This window comes from Pinus tabuliformis, chromosome 6 (genome assembly GCF_031772625.1).
Source record: "Pinus tabuliformis cultivar Carrire ecotype Pingquan chromosome 6, CPIR1, whole genome shotgun sequence".
NCBI classification, from domain to species: domain Eukaryota; kingdom Viridiplantae; phylum Streptophyta; class Pinopsida; order Pinales; family Pinaceae; genus Pinus; species Pinus tabuliformis.
Window position 1 is genome coordinate 1,944,976,058 of NC_142292.1, and position 17,077 is coordinate 1,944,993,134.

Below are 17,077 nucleotides of genomic sequence, written 5' to 3' on the forward strand. Positions count from 1 at the left end.
CATTCACCGGTCATATTACCATTAGTACTCTGTACCATCCATTTTGGGGTTAATGCTACCAATCCATTCCAGTGTCACTGATATGTTCAAGAGAAGTCGCTCAGAGAATTCACCAACCCAGCTAACATCTCATCCGCTGCAATACCTTCACGCTCCATTCTTTCATGACCGCCACCCTGAACCTTGTATCATCAGATCGTTTTCACCTCCACAAAATCATTTGCTCCGTTCCATGTCGTAGATGTGGGATTCATTAAGGCCCTCCTATGACGGGTCACTTCTTGTCGACATCAGCTCATTATCCAAGAAGTTGACTTAGGAACAACCCTTTCAGTACTTTGAAGCTTGCATGCCTTAATGGCAAGTTTCTCACTTCCGACGACAGGTTTACATCAATGGCCTTTGATCGAAAATTTTGCGTGGTGTTCGACATCGACTCATGTATTCACACCATGTGAATTGTACTGCAATACCTTGAGGGTCATTATCATTATCGGTGATTCCTCTCGCACCTGTTAACAACTTACATCATTGGTTGGTAATCAGGTGATGTCTTTCCATGTTCGACATCAGAACATCTTTTCACATGGATTGACTTGTACTTCGAGCGAAGATTGAACGAGTTTGAAGACCCTGGATCTAGTTTCATCCATCCGGGCTGTAATATATTAAGGAAAATAAAGACATCAAATGTACACCATAGCTGCGTAGATAATCATCCAAGCCAAAGGATGATCGCTCTACCGGAATCATTAGTTTGCCACATAGACGATTGTCTATCCTATGTACATGAAAATGAATTTATAAAGCTGAGCATGGGAATGCCCGCCTCAGCTAGATCATGAAAATATTATGAAGATAATGTATTGTATTGTATCTTATTATAGGTCACCTTCCAGTTCGAAAAACCTTGGATCCTCATGATAAAGCATTTCACCTGACATCAGAAGATTTACGACCTCATGCTTTAGGGGGCAACTGTTAAAGACATATTTGGGCACTGCAACCCCAATCACATATGTCGATAAACCAAGGGCTCTGAAACCCCTAAAAGTGTTGTTTCATACCCTAAAGGATCAAGGTCAACTGATTACATCATTTCCCAGAATTTCTCCCTAAAAAACTACTCATAACTGGTCAAAACTGGACCATATAGACTGCTCCATGCTAAAGGTATGATGCATCTCACCTGCTACACACAAAGGGTGCGATGCATACCGAAAAGCCCTTCTGTAGAGTGCGATGAGCAAGAGCTAACAAATGGCAGAGGCAGTTTGCTATGTGGAAACTCAGAGAATCTTCTAGAAACTGCTCATATGACACTTGCCTCTTTGAATTCACCCAGGGATGAGTAAGAGATCATGAAATCTCCAAGTGCAACCAATAACTATCAGTGAAATGACACTAATGAAAATCCCAGAAGCTGACTCACCCCCCTGCAAATATCTATATATGGATCCCTCATCCTAGAGATCCAAAGGCTGGAATTTTGTAATTTGTAAGGAAGTGCTGTTGGTTTCTCTTTGAGACATTGTATTGTTGGGTGATCTAGTTTTTCATGAGGTGAAGAGGGCTTTCATGCTGGGAGGATGATGTTGGATCAGAAAACTGGGTTGTAATCCTCTCTTCTACTACTTCTATCAATAAAGCTATTTGAGTTTTCCTCCATATACTTGTATATTTCTGAATCTTGTATTTGTGTATGCATTTGTATGGCTAATGTACATTTGATTCTACATTGTTTATGGTTATAGATCTCTATGCTTTGATGGTATTTTGCTACTTTGACTCTATAGGTGTTCTTTGAAGTTGGACAAGTGAGAAAGAAGTGGCGAAGTTCTATCAAAGGAGAGAGGAAACAAGCAAGGAGCCAAGCGAAAGACTGAGGTTGGTACTCTCTGCTTCTCTCTCATCTATCTCTCATAAAGGAAAACACAAGTTACTTTGAATTGTTTGTTTCTAAGATAGCTACCAGTCTTAGTGGGACTAGTAGCTCTGAATGGACACTAGTTTTCCTGGAAACAACCCCGTCTCTTGAAGATATTGTGCTTGAATCCTTGCAAAGTATTGACACTCCCTGGGAAAAAATTCCTGAAGATCCACTCTCTGAAGGTAATCCCTAGCCCGATTTGGGAAGTCTTAATAAAGGAAACCTTGAAAAAACCTTCAACCAGAACATCCCTATCCGCGATATGGCTAATATTCCGCAACCTAGTGGGAACCAACTCCCACCTCCTCCCAGAGTACTTCCTCCCTGGCTCGCTTAGGACGCCATAGTGGTACCTGGGCAGCATCGTCCCTTACCTAAGAATGCAGAAAGAGTACTGCCTAAATTCGACCCGGAGCGGGGAGACACCGTTGATAACCATATTCATTCTTTCTTCCTGGCCGTGCGCATGCTGGGGGTAGTTGATGAAGATATAGTATGTCACCTATTCCCTTTTACCCTGATTGGTGCAACTTCCACATGGTACTTTAGCTTGAGAACAGGATCAATCACCTCGTGGGATGCCTTTCAACAGGACTTTTTAGACAAGTATGGCGATGACAAAACACCTGCAGCCTTAGTTCTAGAATTATCCCATTTGAAAATGGAAACCAAATAAAAGGTCAAGGATTTTAACATCTGGTTCAACACCATGTTTAACAGAATCCCAGATAACACTAGACCTACTGAGGAGGTGCTGATGGTATTCTACAACACTGCTTCCTGTCCCTACTACGATGTGGGTCAAGAGGAGTAACACACAAACCTTACAAGGTGCTATCGATGAAGTGGTAAAAGTCGAGAATGAGATGATCAGTCTCACAACATGTCATCATCCAACCGAAGCAAAGAAAGCCTCTCAGTCATCCAAGAAGAATAATGGGAGTGATAACAAAGTGGTTGAGGACAAAGAAAGGGACACCACAGATGTGGAAGGTTTGCATCAGATCATTAACAAGTTGACAAACACAGTCATTGATATGAAAATGAATTCTGGAGAGAGTACAAGTGGGAAGGGAGGATATTATAACAACAGAAAACATTTTAAATCGTTCTACCGCAAAAAGACAGAAGCTGGTCATTGTCCACTTGCACTGCTTGCTCCACCCAATGAAGGGAATTTAAATACGGAAGAGTTGCTCTTATCGGATTGTTCCTTAACCAAGAAGAAACTATAGTGGGGCTAGAGCCAGAACAAGAAGATGAGGAAGAATACCAAGTAGAAGAGCCCTTGGAAGAAGAATCTCAAATCAATGTACTATGGGATTTCTATACACATGAGAACGATGATGACCAAGGAGACAATATGGCAGAAATCCACACTAATGAAATCCATACACGAAGTAAAGGGCCACTTGCGGGTGTGATGAAGCCTGTAGACCAGACAAAGAAAGATGTTCGCCCTTTGAAGCCATCCGCTCCCAAAGTTCCTGTAGTGAAGGGTAGGCCTAGTGCTGAGTCTAAGAGTACTCCAGTTGTGAACTATCCACAGGAAGATAATGCATCTCTGACTGCAATGAAGGCGACTCAAAATGGTAAACCCCCACCTAGGAATGGAAAGTCCAGTATGTTCACTCTGCCCTATCTTATTTATAACATTGATTACAATATTGTGGATGATCTTAAGAAATCTAGGGCTAATATCACATACTTTGATTTGCTAAAACTAACGCAGCAGAGAGATCTGCTCTTAAAAGCTATGAATGAACGGAATTGCAAACCTCCCACCATTTTGAGTAGCCAAACCCAGAAGTTGGTCACCAGACCTGTTAATACTCCCAGTACAACCCAAAAGCCAGCAGCCATGGAAGCCACCCTATCAAAAATGAATCGAAACTCCCAAGATGTCAGTGCAGCCATGATAGGAAGGAAATCAAAATCCATGACTCCCCCTTTCCTTATCACATTTGAAATCTTCAACATGAATGTACACAATTGCTTGGTAGACTTAGGTGCCTCGTCCACTATGATGCCTTACGCTGTTGTTAAAAGAATTCATGCAATACCTGAGAAAATTAGAACTCAAATCATGCAATTAGACATGACAAATGTGAAAGTAATTGGGGAATTGAAAGATGTATTGATTCGGATGACTACTAAACCACAATACACACAAGTCATTGATATAGTTGTAGTCGACATACTCGAGGCTTATGGAATGCTACTTAGTAGGGACTGGTCAGCAAAACTGAATGGATACTTCTCAATTGATTGGTCCCATCTCTTGCTGCCTCAGAAGGGAAAAGGTGATATGCTGAGAGTTGATCGTGAAAGATACATGAAGTATGTGGTGACGGAGCTAAATGGTCCCAATGAACCTATAATGTTTACCAACTCTATCCTTGGGAATTATAGTTTCAATGTTTGTGCCACAGAAACCTGTTTTGGAGAATTCCATGCAGAAACAATTGAAGAAACTGAAATAAACACACAGTTGGAAGCTCTCCGCTATAATCCAACTGATGAACCACCATGTCATATAGTAGATGATATAACTACTTTGGTAGGAAGCAACTCAATTGATGTAACACTAGACTCTATATTTTGGACACTCTATTTTGATGGCTCTAACTACCTTGAAGGTGCAGGTGCTGGGAGCATTCTCGTTGATCCACAAGGGAACCAACATCTGATGGCCAACCGTTGGAGTTCATGTGCACCAACAACACAGAAGAATATGAAGGCTTGCTGCAGGGCCTGAAAAAGGCCATTAATATGAAGGTAAAAAATCTTAAAGTTTTTGGTGACTTGCAGATAATTGTGGACCAAGTAAGGAAGAAGATACACTACAATTTGCCACACCTGGTAAGGTACCAACATGAGGTATGGAACTTAATTGACAATTTTGATTCTTTTAATATCACATACATACCTCGAGGACAAAACCACGATGCTTATCTGATCACTGGTATGGCTGCAAAACTTTTTCTTGATTTTAGATTAAGGAAGAATAAATGTTATATTGAATTGATTTTCAGACCATCCGTGCTTGATAACATCTCAAACTGGCAGGTGTTCAAAGACGATGAGAAAATCCTGGAGTTCTTACACTGCGAGAAGATGTTCAAAAATGCAGTCATCGATGACACTAACCCAGAACCCATATAGAATGCACCACCACTGGTGCTTTTTCTATCATCAACACTTCCTGCACAATCTGCATCTGTATATGCATGAAGAGTAATATCTACATCTCTAGGATACCATAGTCCAAAGTCCTGAGTTCCTTGAAGATATTTGAAAATTATTTTGACTACCTGAAGGTGTGATTCCTTTGGATTTGCTTGGAATATTCCAACTATTCCTACTGCATGCATGATGTCATGTTGGGTACCTGACAGATAAAGAAGTCTGCTAATCATGGATCTGTAAGTTGGTTGATGTACTGCTGCTGATTAATCATTTAAGCTGAGACTGCATCCTGTTACCATTGGGGTACATACATGTTTAGATTCTTCCATTCCATACATTTTCAAGATCTGTTTGAGATATTTGGTTTGTGAAAGACAAATACCATCTTTAGTTTGTTGAAATTGTAGACCAAGAAAATAGGAAAGTTCACCAAGCAAGGAAATTTCAAATTCTTGCTGCATTACTGAAGCAAAATTCTGACTCATGGATTCTTCATTGCTACCAAAAATGATATCATCAACATAAACAATAATAATTAGTAATTTATCAGTTTCAATCTTTGTATATAGATTGCTATCTGTAAAACCTTTTGTAAAACCTTATTGGTGTAGATATTTGTCAAGGCAGTAATACCAGGCCCTTGGAGCCTGTTTTAGACCATAGAGAGCCTTTTTGAGTCTGTATACAAGTTTTGCATCATTTCCAAGAATGAATCCTTCTGGATGTTCAATATAAACTTCTTCTAAATCTCCATTAAGGAAGGCTGATTTTACATCCATTTGGTATACTTTGACTTTTTGAAAGTTGGAAAGAGCAAGAAACATCCTTATGGCTTCAAGACTGGAAATAGGTGCAAAAGTTTCTTCAAAATCTATACCTTCTTGTTGAGCATACCCTTTACAAACAAGTTTGGCCTTGTTTCTAACGACTTCTCCATTTTCATTCAGCTTGTTCTTGAATATCCATTTAGTTCCTATAATATTTTTTTCATGAGGTATAGGAACTAATTCCCAAGTATCATTGTTTTCAATTTTCTCAAGTTCTTCATCCATGGCCTTGACCCAACATTCATCTTTGCATGCTTCATTTACATTTTGAGGTTTGGTGGAGGATAGTAGTGCTAGATAACTTGAGGTCCCTATAATAGTTCTTCTTGTCTGTACACCTACCTCTTTTTCCCCTAAAATTTGAGTTTCTGGATGATTTTTCTCAACATACCTAGATGGAGTCTTTTCTTCTACCATTATATCTTCTTCTAGTGATTCATTGGTTTCTTATTCAATATAATTTTGATTTGATGTGGGAAAGTAATCCCCATCTTCCTCATTGTCATAATTTTTTGTTGATTTTATCCGTTTTGGATTTCTGCATGCTTCATTCACTACAACATCAATGCTTTCAACAATTTTCCCAAGTCTTTTATTATAACATTTATATCCTTTACTTTTGGAAGAATAACCAAGAAGAATACCTTCATCTGCTCTGGGTTCAAACTTACCAAGTTTTTCATCAGTCCTTTTGATAAAACATTTTCTTCCAAAAACTTTAAAGTATTTTATAGTAGGAGTCTTACCATACCAAAGTTCATGTGGAGTTTGAGTGCTATTTACCCGAACATTTTCTTTGTTGAGAATAGTCACGGCAACGAATGCAGCTTCACCCTAGAAGGTTGCAGGAGTTCCAGATTCATCTAGCATAGCTCGAGCCATTTGTTGAACTGTTCTGTTCATCCTTTCTACCACACCATTTTGCTGAGGAGTTCTTGCGGTGGAGAATTGCCTTTTTATTCCATGTTGTTCACAAAAGTCAAAGAATTCATCCGATATAAATTCCCCTCCTCGATTAGATCTGAGGCATTTGATTTTTCGATCTGATTCATTTTCAACCAAAGCTTTGAAGGCTTGGAACTTTTCAAATGCTTCATCTTTATGCTTTAGAAGACCTATCCAACACATTTTGGAAAAATCATCAATGAACAAAATAAAGTATTCTTCTCCATGAGGTGACTTTTTCCTTGTTGGTCCACATAAATCAGTATGGACAAGTTCAAGAGGCTTACTAGCTGACCCTTCTTTTTCCATGAAGTGAACTCTGGTTTTCTTACTGATTTGACATGGTTTTCATATTGTATTTTTTGGGATGCTGATATCTGGAAGATCATGAACAACCTTGAGTCTACATGCTTTTCTTATTTGAGAAAAGCTTAGATGTCCCAATCTTCTATGCCACAGCCAGTTTTCATCATTTTTGCTTAGATAGCACTGTTGTTGTCCTCCTTTGAGTATGTATAAGTTGTTTGGATTTCTTGTACCTTTGATCACGGTCTCTCCTATATCTGTTGAGATTGCAACAAGATGATGGAGCTTAGTGAAAAGAGTCGCCTTCACTAAGTGGGCCCGCAGGCTATTTTTGGTGCAAGTCTATTTTTAGACTATGTCTATTTTTAGACATATGGATCATGTCTATGGATTGCAGGTTGCTGTTTATGGATGATTGATCAAGTTGGGAAAAATAGATGGACTTCTATTTTTGATGAAAGTGTGAGTGATCACAGTGTGAGTGATCAAAGTCTATTTTTAGACTGGCTGTCAAAAATAGAAAAGTCAAATATTATTATCTCACAATAATATTTGGACTATAAACTTAATCTTATTCTCTTGGAGCACTTCAGTTTGAGCTACAGAGGTGGCACATGCAGCTGTCAGAAGGAAATACGCTTTTCTTATGAGTCATTTGAGTTGTTGCATGCATGACTTCAGTTAGAACTCAATCAGTTGAGTTTGGTGGAGTTGATTGTGGAGTTGATGGAGTTGTGTTCAGTTTAGCTTTGTTAAACTGGTTGTATTTAGTCTAACTGGCAAATAGACTAGAGATGAGTTGGGTGAATTAGTTATTAATTAATTCACAAGTTATTAACTCATAATACAACTAATGAATACATCAGTTAACTCAGTTGCATGTCAGTGCATGTTCAGTTCAACAGGGACAGGTGGTAGAGAATCAGATTGCTATCAGTTGTGACTATAGTTGTGCACCAGATCTTGCACAATCAAGGGATTGAGTATGCCAATGAGTTTGCTCACGTATTTTCCCACATTATAGCTTGTGCTCACGTCCAACAAAGTGTGAGTGACTATTTTGCAGGTGAAAAACGAGTTTGGTGAGCCATTCTCATCAGTTCTTGAGCAGGTATTGAGCAGTGGAGGCAGGCAAGTAGTGGAAGAGATTTGGAGATCAGATCTGAGCTGTATTGTGTGTAACAGAGGTGGAGATACTTGTGAGAAGTATTATGCTGTGTAATGTTACATGACTCAATCATTAATATACAGATAGTTGGGGTTTTTAGCGAGATGCTTTCCCCTGGATACATATTGTGTTAATGTGTGAATGCTCTTGATGTTTTATTGTTATTGATGCTGCTATATTGTTGATCAACGTAGAGGAGCTTATGTATTGTGTATGTTTTCCGCAATAGTACATGATCAGGATAATCTCCATTGAATATGTGTTAAATTATTCAAAATTTCTACAATATCAAGCTCACGAACAACACATTCGTTTGATCGAAACACCACTTCATTTCCTTGATCACACATTTTTCTGACACTCAACAGGTTATACTTTAAACCATCTACATACATAACATTTCCAGCTTTAACCTTTTCTTTCAAGAAAACAAAACCTTTACCTTTTATGACAGTTGGAGTGTCATTTCCAAATGAGACATTCTTTTCCTTTTCTAAGGCATTATATGAGTGAAGTTTCTCTTTGTCACCTGTCATGTGTTTGGAGCATCCACTGTCGATGTATCACTGATTTTCTTGTCCTTATGCATACAAGGCTATACCAAATATTTCTATTTTAGATTCTTCTCTATATCTTGGGATTTAATGGTGTTTGCTCCTTTTGAGGTGTTTGCCGAAATTTTCTCATGCATTCAGATTCTTCATGACCAAAGTTGTTACAGATTGAGCATTCTATTTCATTTTCAAGAGGAGAAAAGTTATTATAGGAACTTCTCTTGATCCCTGTTATATTCTTTTGATTTCGTGCTTCTCTAAACATGATGGTTTTGTAAGCAACACATTAAGCAGCTTTATGCCCAAAATTATGACATGAAAAACATTGCCCATTAAAGAAGTTTCTGCGACTATCGAATCTATTTACCTGTTGATTGTAGTTTATATTGATATTCATCTTTGGAGCAAATTGAGTATGATTTTCCTAAGATTGGTTGTGGCTTCTATTAATATTCATCCTTGGAGAAAATTGAGTATGATTTACCTGGTGATTAGCTTTATGCCTTTGCTGACGATTGTCATACTGTTCACTGGTATTTACTACATCAAGATAGCTTTTGGTGGAGGTTGACGGCTTCTGAGATTGAGATGCTTCTTCAGTATATCCAAGACCTGTCTTTATTAGAGGAGAACGCTGAACTTTGATAATTTCATTTAAAGTCTCTGATCCTTTAGCAAATCTAAGATTGAGAGATTTTATTTTCTCAAGATCTTTTCTTAGACCCACAATTTCACATTCTAGTTTTTCATTGTGTCTTTCTTTTTCAACAAGTTGGTATGTCAAGGTATCTATGATCATATTCTTTTCTTCTACACAAATTTTGAGTTTAGAGATTTCTTCATGAAAGTTTTCCTCTTCTAAAGCATCCCAAAAATCATCATTGTCATAAGCCATGAGAAGTCTATAATCATCACTATTAGATAAACCATCACTATCCTCTTCTAAACTATCCCGAAAATCATTGCTATCATAAGCCATGAGAAGCCTATAATCTTGTCCAGTTTCATCTTCATCACTATTAGATAAACCATTGCTATCTTCATGAGTATAGTAACTCCTATTCACAACTTGTTTCCTATTCCTTTTTGCATATTCCTCTCCTTTTTCATATTTATCTTTATGACGACATTGGCAGCATAATGACTGACTCTGCCACAAGCAAAGCATTTGAAAGGTAGCTTACCTCTGAACCTTCTAGAACCCCGTTGAAGCTTCTTGACAAAATTTACCTCATCTTCTTCTTCTAAAATGTGTCCTGATTCATTTTGTTCTTCCTTTTCTTTTCCTTTTGCTGAAGCTTTAAATGCAGATTCTCTCATATCTGATGGACCTCCTTTTCTCATCTCAAAAGCAGTTAGGATTCCGTGAAGCTGTGTCATAGTGATATTCTGCAGATCCTATTTTTCTTCTATGTTAGACACTTTAAATTCAAATTTAGCAGATAAGAATCTCAAAAATTTTTCAACTAAGGTAACTTCCTTTATTTCTTCACCCATATTCTTCATAAAATTAACAACCTCATCTATACATAAGAAGTAACTAGCTATATTCTCATCACTATGCATCTTAAGAGTTTCATACTAAATTCTGAGAGTTTGAAGCTTGGCACGTTTTACCTAAAAGTATCCTTCGTAGCTCTGAATGATTTTGTCCCATATCTCTTTGGCTGATTTGAGCTGCATGACTTTGACAAACTCTGATTGTGACAAACTTCCCAATAAAGTATTGACAGCTTTGGCATTGGTTTCATTAGCTTTTTACTTGCCATGTCTGTAGGAATTGCTGTTGGAAATGTATATCCTCCTTCCACAATTTCTCAAACATCTGTTCCAAGAGATTGTAGATAGGCTGTGGTTCTTATTTTCCAATAAACAAAGTTGCTTCCATCAAAGATTGGCGGTCTGATGGATCCCATGCTTTTGTGATTATTGATCTTGATGGATCTCCCTTCAAGCGATCAAGCTTCTTCTGAAGGACCTGCTTCGATTCCAATTGTTGGAAATAATACTGATAGGGGGGTGAATCAGTATTATCAGATCAATAGTTTTATTTCCCAAACAAATTTATATATGCTACTTCAGTGAAGTGAACTAGTGTGTACATGCATCTGTGATTAAAGAAACCAGTGTATATCCAAAGAACTTGTGATTCAGAAAATTTATCATGTGTTGATCTTAAACCAGTACATAAGTAACTTATTAGACAGTGTAGTAAAACCAGAATAAAGCATCACACATAAGAAACACACATGAACACCAAGATTTAAGGTGGAAACCCAATGTGGGTGAAAACCACCTGTTGTTGTCATCTCTGTCTTCTTTTAATAATAAGAAAATCTGTTTACAATCTTGTACTGGTGTAGATTCAAACCAGTATGCAGGCACCCACCTGCAGAAGGCTACAACCTTCTCTCATTAGGTCTAGCTTCTACTAGAAGGGAGCTGCAACCCCCTAGCTCTTGTACTAGCAAATATGTTTACTAGTACGTAGGCGTCAACCTACAGAAATCTACAACCTTCTTTCTTCTTCCAGGGACCACGTTTCATGAATTTTTAGATTGGATACTCCTGGATCACAATACCACAATCTGAAGGCCACGTTTCATCCAATTTTCATACCGGATCCATCAAAAACTTTTTAAACTTAAATTGCATCAACCAACATTAAGTTAATCTAAACAATTAGATCACTGACACCAGAACACTGTGCTGAACCCAGAACCCTACATCATCATTCAGAACCAGCTGTAACCTCAAAAATCATGCATTAGAGTGTATACGCTACTTGGCTGAACCTAAACTGTGTGTATACGCTACTTCCGTTAATCAAACCTACGTATACCTTCAAAATTACTGCAAACATAAACTTTTGAATCAAGTCTGTACCAACTAGCAATATACTGAATATCTACTGTCAACATACAGAGCTTTACTCAGGCAAGGCCATAGATCACTTCTTCTCACTTATACAATCAATCAATCAAATGCCAGCTTCCTTATGCATTCAGTTTTACATTCAGATCTAAGAAGACTTCATTGATAGACAGTAGTAAAACAACATAATTTGATCAGATAGATCAGTCAGATTTGAAAAAGAAGCTTTTCTTTTGTATACGCTACTTGAAAGAACAGAACCTGCGTGTATACGCTCTTTGGATGAGACGAACTTGCGTACAGATCTGTAAATATTGACTCAGAACTTTGCTGCAGTTCCATACTTTAGACAAACCCAGATCATGATAGATAACGAATAAAACAGGTGCAAAACATCAGATCTAGTCTCAACCAATATCAGATCATTCAAGAATAAGTCATTTCAGGTCTCATGATCCTGATCCAATATTGAACTCAAGGTGCACATGAATATTTCAGATCTAGTCCCAAACATAACCCTGCAACATAAAATATACTTTAGATAGAAGTATTCCTTAGAATCTTATTGCTTGCACTCCTGGCCTTATGATCTTCTCCTCTTTATATAGCTTTAGGCCCTTTGTCAATACCTTGGACCAAAACCACTTAGGACCAATACCTTGGACCAAATACCTAGGGTCAATACCACGGACCAAATACGTTGGACCAATACCTTGGGTCAATACCACGAACCAAATACTTTGGACCAATACCTTGGACCAAAACCTTGATTTTCCATCCCATACACACTTTTCCTTCAGTGAAAGTGCGTGTGTACGTATACACTTTTTTTGATCTATTTTCCTATGTGTATACATTACTTTGATAAAGTGAACCAACATATACCTCTCTTTCTTCAATCTTTGGAGCCTGATCTGTAATCCTTTGTTGTTAACCTGTTGCACTGTGAACTCTCATCTATGTGAGTTGCCATCAAGGACAACACCTTATCATAATGCCAACAATGGGAGTAAAAATAGGATTTCTGTGGGTGATATTGTAGATATTTTTTTCACATCTGTGGTAAACAGCTTATGCTGCAGAATTTATAGGAATAAATAGAGACATGAAGTCTATCAAAGTTGAGTGGTATTATAGGCCTGAACACATTACAATGGGTGATCATTCGTAATTGTTATAGACATTTTTGGGCATTGCAACCACAATCATATATGTCCATAAACCAAGGGCTTCTGAGTCCCTAAAAGTGTTGTTTCATGCCCTAAAGGAACAAGGTCAGCTGATTACATCATCTCCCAGAAGTTCTCCACAGGAAACTGCTCAGAACTGGTCAAAACTGGACCATACAGGTTGCTCAGTGCTAAGGGTACGATGCATCTCACCTGCCCAGTGTAAAAGGTGCGATGCATACTGGAAAGCCCTTTTGTAGGGTGTGATGGGCGAGAATGGACAAATGGCAGAGACAGTTTGTGAGGTGGATGATCATGGAATCTTCCAGAAAATTCTCCTATGACACTTGCCTCTCTGAATTCGCCCAGGGATGAGTAAGAGATCATCGATATCCAAGTGGAATCAAGAACTATCAGAGAGAAGGCACTAATCAAAATCCCAGAAGTTGACTCAACTCCCTGCAATCATCTATATATGGATCCCTCATCCCATAGATCCAGAGGCTGGAATTTTGTGTCTTGTAAGGAAGTGCTGTTGGTTTCCTGGTGGAACATCATAGTGTTGGGTGATCTAAGCTTTGCATGAGGTGAAGAAGGGCTTTCATGATGAGAGGATGACGCTGGGTCAGATCAATGGGTTGTAATCCTCTCTTCTAATCTTTATATCAATAAAGCTATTCAAGTTTTCCTCCACATTCTTGTATGTCTAATAGTATATGCATTTGTGTGGTCAATATATATCTAGTCCTATATTGCTTATGATTGTAGATCTCTGCACTTTGAAGGTATTATGCTGCTTTGACTTTATAGGTACTCTTTGAAGCTGAGCGGTTAAGGGAGAAGCGGCAAAGACCTGTTAGTGAGGAGAAGGAACAAGAAAAGAACCAAGTGAAAGATAGAGGTTGGTATTCTTTGATCCTCTCCTATCTACTTCTCATAAAGGAAAACGAAAGTAACTTTAATCTGTTTGTTTCTAAGATAGCTACCCGTCTTAGTGGGACTAGCAGCTCTGCATAGACACTAGATTTCCCGATAACAGTAATTCATCTATGATAGAATGTAAAACACCACAAGACAGTAACTGAGTTTATGGATGTCAAAATTTTGTACGCTAGTCACGTTAGATCTGAAGAGATATCAGTGGATTAGTGGTGCAAAAATTCAAAGTCGTGTTCTGCAGAGCGAGCTTCGATGGTCCGCAGGATAGTTTGGTGGATAGTTCGAACCTATTTCGATACCATTTACACTGCAAGATGGAGCGTTGCTGTTAAAAATATCATCCCTTTCCTTCTCCATTTCATCCCTAGAGCTTTCACTTTCTTCACTATATTTTGCCTCTTGCTGTAATCCTGCCTGATCTATCTACTTACTAACATTTTCCACGTTTTTAGGATTTTGTTGTGAATCCTCACCTTGATTCTAATCATCAATCACTCCGCCCTCTTGTATATCTGTATTGTTGTCGACATTGACGCTAACCAAATCCTTAAGAGATTTTGTCTTCACAACATAATCTTCCTCTTCACAACCCAACCCCACCAACTCATTGTCAAATAGCTTTGGCCGCTGGAACTTAATCAACTACTGAAAATGAGAGGCATAATAGAAATTTTCCAAGGCTTTTCCCTACAAGAGCTCTTTTTCAACCCGGGACCAAATCAGAGTAGCCCAATCAATATTTGCCTCATCTTTCAAAGAAGATTCAACAAGATCCACCATTTCCTCTGTGGTCAAACATGGGTCACCATAGGGACAAACCCTGCGAGATATAAAAAATAGAACACACCTAATAGCCTCATCACTACAATTCTCAATTGGGTATCCAGGAGTGACCTTGGAGTCCAGTATTTCAAGGGAGTTTTTCTCCTTTTTGTAAGGTATTATTAGGGCCTTGGCCAAATCAGGTCTAGAAACCTTAATCCTGAAGACCTTAACAAAACTACAATGAGCACTTTGGTCATATGTCATTACCAGCTTGGCTAATTCATCTGACCTAAGGTCTGAATCAATGTCCAAATTGGCAAATTCCCATAAACCCAATTTCTTAAAAACCCCTTCGTGCTTAGACATATCTGTCAAGTGGGGGTTAGTAGTAATAGGGATTGGCTGCATGGTTTCCTTGAGACCATAAACATGTTTGACTTTCAGGGATGATATTCACTTACCTTTTTGGCCCTTCTTCTTGCTCGAGCTCGATATGATGTTGATGGGGTAACTGTTGTCGTCCTTCTTGTTCGACCTTAGTGGGGAGATGAAGCAAACTTATTCATGATCATTGCTGCTGGCTGGGATTTTCTTCGTACCCTCCTCCTCCCCATAATCCACTTTTTCTTTTTCAAAAATATCTTCTTCTTTTTCTTTTTCCACATTTTTCTCTTCATCATTGTCAATGTCTTTTTCAAAATGTTCCTCATTGTCTTTATCTAGATCCTCATCTTGATCTATATCAGTCTCATCGGAATCATCATCTTGGTCTTTTTCTTTTCTCTTGCTTCACCTTGTTTCATTTCTTCACCATCACTATCATCTTCCTTATTATTGATTTTCTTTAGACATGCTTTAACTTCTGCATATGATTTTTCCCATTGTTGAAGTTTTTCTTGAATTTTACTAAATTGCTCAATGAATTTAGGACATAAATGTAATGGCATATTGTGCGGTGAACAACATTTAAGGACTCGCATGGTTATATTGTGTGGCATGGCTCCAATACCATTGAAGCAACAAAACTTATAGCTTGTTGACTTTAATGTAAAAATACCCAAAAGGTATTTGTAATAATAATTTATTAATATATAAAAATATACAAGTGATGTTGAATTTTACAATGAGGACCCACATATATACTAGGTAGGTGTCCTTTCACGATTGGGCATGTCTTTTATACATGCCTTTTCACTTAAATTAATGACTATTTGACATAATCACTATTTTGATTTTTATTATTTACATTATTTGTATTTATTTTATTTTTTATGAATTATATTCATAACATACACCTGATTTGCAGATGTCGACATTCCCCTAGACTTACTGTTGACACCTAATCTTCATGATTGGGAATTTTATGTAAATAAATAAATTGGGAAGGTGAACAGTCATCGGGAGATAAACTGAACAATCACTCCCTATTGTATATAACAATGGGTTACCTATGGAATAAAATACGAATCAGTTTTTTCTGCCTTTGGAGAGTTACTGCCTGGCTTGAAATGGTATCATAGCCAGCACCATTTTTGGCTTCTATCTGCCATTGTAACTCCCTTTTGTCATTTCCTCAGAAATTTGTCAGTTTGTCCTGCATTTTCTGCCAATTTTTGTAACCTCCCATGACTCCTCTGACATAGTCCACACGCTACTGGCCTCCATACGTTTCTCTCTCTATGCTGCTACCTCCATACGCTGCTCTCTCCACGCTGCTGGCCTCCATATCTGCATGAAATATTATGAAGGATTGAATGTTGATGCATTGAAGCTGGAGGCGCTGTTTGGTATATCTCAGTTATTACATTATTTTACTCCGTTCAGGCGTTTGTTCCGTTTCTTCTGTCAGGTCAGAGGTTCGTTTCCTCACAGCATTTTTTTTGCCCAGAAGATATTTCAGAGGCCCATACAGTTCCAGTTTTTTTTTACATTGAACGTTGCAACCACTACGCAACAAATGCACAGTCAATTGTTGGCTCATGGTGCAAATTCTTATACCACTGTTGGCTCATATCATTCTGTTGGCCTCAATCGGAATCCCGGTTCATAATCCGCATACCATTCTGTTGGCCTCAATCGGAATCCCGGTTCATAATCCGCATACCACATTTTATGCCTTCTCCAAAACCAGCTGGGAAGTGACCCCTGATCCGAAAGTAAAAGAATTCATTACAGGAGGCGCCGAATCCCGTGCTTCCTTATTACTATTCTGTTGAGCAAGCGTTGTAAATCGTGGTCGTGTTGCTTTGGCAAATACACTGCTGCGTTTCTCATATAATGCCTGTTTTTTAATACACCTCCACCGTTTCAATGTCAATACACTGCTGCATTTTTTTATATAATGCTTGTTTTTTTTTTTTAAATACGCCACTTTTGATACATGTGTTGGCCTCCATATAAATCGGTTCACC